Source organism: Alosa alosa, chromosome 3, assembly GCF_017589495.1.
Source record: "Alosa alosa isolate M-15738 ecotype Scorff River chromosome 3, AALO_Geno_1.1, whole genome shotgun sequence".
In the NCBI taxonomy this organism is placed as follows: Eukaryota; Metazoa; Chordata; class Actinopteri; order Clupeiformes; family Clupeidae; genus Alosa; species Alosa alosa.
Genome location: NC_063191.1, coordinates 6888810 through 6891729, shown reverse-complemented (window position 1 = coordinate 6891729; position 2920 = coordinate 6888810).

Below are 2920 nucleotides of genomic sequence, written 5' to 3'. Positions count from 1 at the left end.
TTTGACTAAAGGCTAAACTAGAAAGAGCTAAAATAACTCACACCAACCTTATTTGCGCCTTTTATTCACATTTGCTCAAAGATTTCATAATAAGCCCTTTTGGCTCCCTACGTTGATATATTCCAAGCGGTCTGCTTCGGGGGCGGGGGCGTAGTAATTGAAACACCATGCCTGGGTAACGTAATCGCTCTCAGGGATGCCCTCTGTTCGCTGGTTGGTTCGGCTGCCCAACCTCCGAAGTAAACGATGGCGAATCAACCTATTCCAGACGGAGTACTGTAGGGAAAAGAAATCGAGCGGAAGTACGTAGGCAGGCAGAGGCCAGGCTACAGATCTGTGTCTATCCTGGCTCATCTTTTCTGACCCCAGCTAAAACGACACTTAACTTGAATGTCACTCACAATTAATGACTGACTACATTTCTCTATGCTTCTAGCTTCAGTCACAAAGTAATCACACCTTATCCAACGTTCTGTGCGGGGCAGGCAATGGTTCTTTCTAAACTTAACTAACTGGCCTACCTGCTTCTGTAGTGAGACTATTACAGCAGGTCTGGTCTTTAATCAGGTTGCTATTGCAGCCAGAATTAAATTCACTAGGACACTTTTTGGATCTCCTTGCTATTATAATTCCATGATCCAACTCTTTGTCCTCTCTCACCCACAGCGGTCCTCTGATGAGCGTCTGCTATGTCGGCCTTCCATCAACAAGAGGTCACTGACAAGACTCTTTTTTTCCATGATCCCTTTTGGTCTATTGCTAATTATACATATTTTGTTTATTATTGGCTATATGACTACTATTGATTGGGATTTAATCAGTATTAATGCCACTGTCTATTCTGCTTATTGGTCCAATTCTTTAAACATTTTAAAATAAATTGCAATACTCAATTTTTAAAGCGGCAACTTGGGGGAAAATATTACAAAAATGATTGGTAAAGTAACATTTTTTCTTTTAAAAATACATACTTGTTACATTTTTGATGTTGTGTTAAGTTCAGCACGTACTGTATATAGCCTAACTGCAACATAAAGTACATAAAACCTTTATTACTGCTTCAGAAAACACATTCATATCACAGCTGCAGCTGCTTAGAGTGAGGTAAACCGGATAGAGCTGCACTGTGATTAAATGTCACTTTCTGTTCACTCTCAAAAAGAGCCATTTAACATGGTCTGAAAAACATGAGGAATTTATAAAGCTGGAGGCATACAATTCAATGGATTGAACAATGTGTAACTGGTTCTACTCAATTCCCACCCTTAATGACCACATTAAACTGTTTATTGTTGTCATTATCATTGTAAGACAAAAGTGTGTGCCAAGATGTGCCATGAACAGAAACAGAAACATACTCTTTATTGTTTTGATGCGTCATGTGTGGACTAACAGCTGATCTACTGGTTTTCTGAAACAGTGTGGCTTATAAGTAGCATATGGTCAGTACATTTTGGCTGACTGTATTCTCATAAAGGAAGTTGAAGGGTGTGTGAAAATCGTGCCTCGGATCACACATTGACGGTGTTCAAAAGAAGTCAACCATTTCGCTTTAACACATTCCACATTCAGGCATATACAGATAGGCCTACTACAGAAGTGAGTGACTGAGTAACTTCATCAAGGTCACACTGAAGAGGAAGGAATTCCTCACCAGGAATATTATAACCATGCAGAAAGGCATCCTAGGAGACCCGACACTCCTGACCTTCATATCCCTTGCCTGGAGCACTGCAGGTTTGATATTACAATATTTTCAACACAAGATCAGTGATCAACATTATGGCAACTTGGTGACAGACTCTCTTTTAGATGACTGGTACTTGGTATAACAACAATGCATGTTTGGTTATGATAATAACCACAACATCTATGCCCTTCACAATATTTTTATTTCCGGTTTATTGCATACCACCAGGACAACACAACAATGGTTCAGCTAATGTGCCAGGTAAACCATCTTCATGTCTCCATGCCTATTGATATTTATGTGTATTGATTTATCGTCGTCAATAACAGTAACAAGCTGCAGAAAATGCATACATTTAACTGTACATAGTAAAACATGACTTTTGGTGACGTGCAGTATATATTGTTGACATTGTATTCTCCTTGACAGGTCTAACTGGTGGTGAAGTGACTGGCATTTGTTTTGGGATTTTTTTTCTTTTCACTCTGACAACTGCGATTGTAGTTGCCATATACAATAGTTATTTTAAATTAAAAAAAATAAAAATAAAAAATATTCCGCATTGCAGGCTAACATTTTCAGGGTTATGAAATTGCATCTGCATTGTGATGTCAATCTGGAAAGTAAAGTAAGTTAAACAAATAATGATAATAATAATACAAAAAAATATATAATATTATTTAATATTCAATTCACTCTACTTATCTCTTACTATTTTCGGTATAAAGCGTAATGTGGGCGTGTGGGGGTAAAGAGGTCAGGATCTGAGGGATGAGGATCTGTTTTTCTCAAGATGTTCCTTTCTTTTATTGTATTGCATTCATCATTCTGTAAAGAGGTTTGCCTCTGCAATTCTGAGTGGGAGGCACCATTTTATGCAGGTTATGGGTGATGTTGTGACCCTTGTTTTTAAGTAGCCAATGACTTGTAAGAGGAGTTCTTCTGCATCAAAACAGCAGTTTCTTCCGTAAGTCAAGGCTTTCTCTTCTCTCTTCTCTTCTTTGTCTCATCCTCACACTCGCCTGACCACCTGCAAGTGCCGTCAGTAGTAATTATCCTGAACTATCTGTCAAAATAAGCCCCGCCCCCTGAAACGTCATAAATCACGTCATAACCACGCCTCCTTTTTATGCAAATTAGCCACGTGGTTGTCACCACGTGTTGTTTGTTATTGTTATTGTTTTGTGAGTCATGTGACAGTCATGTGACTGGTGTCAAACCCTGGGCAGC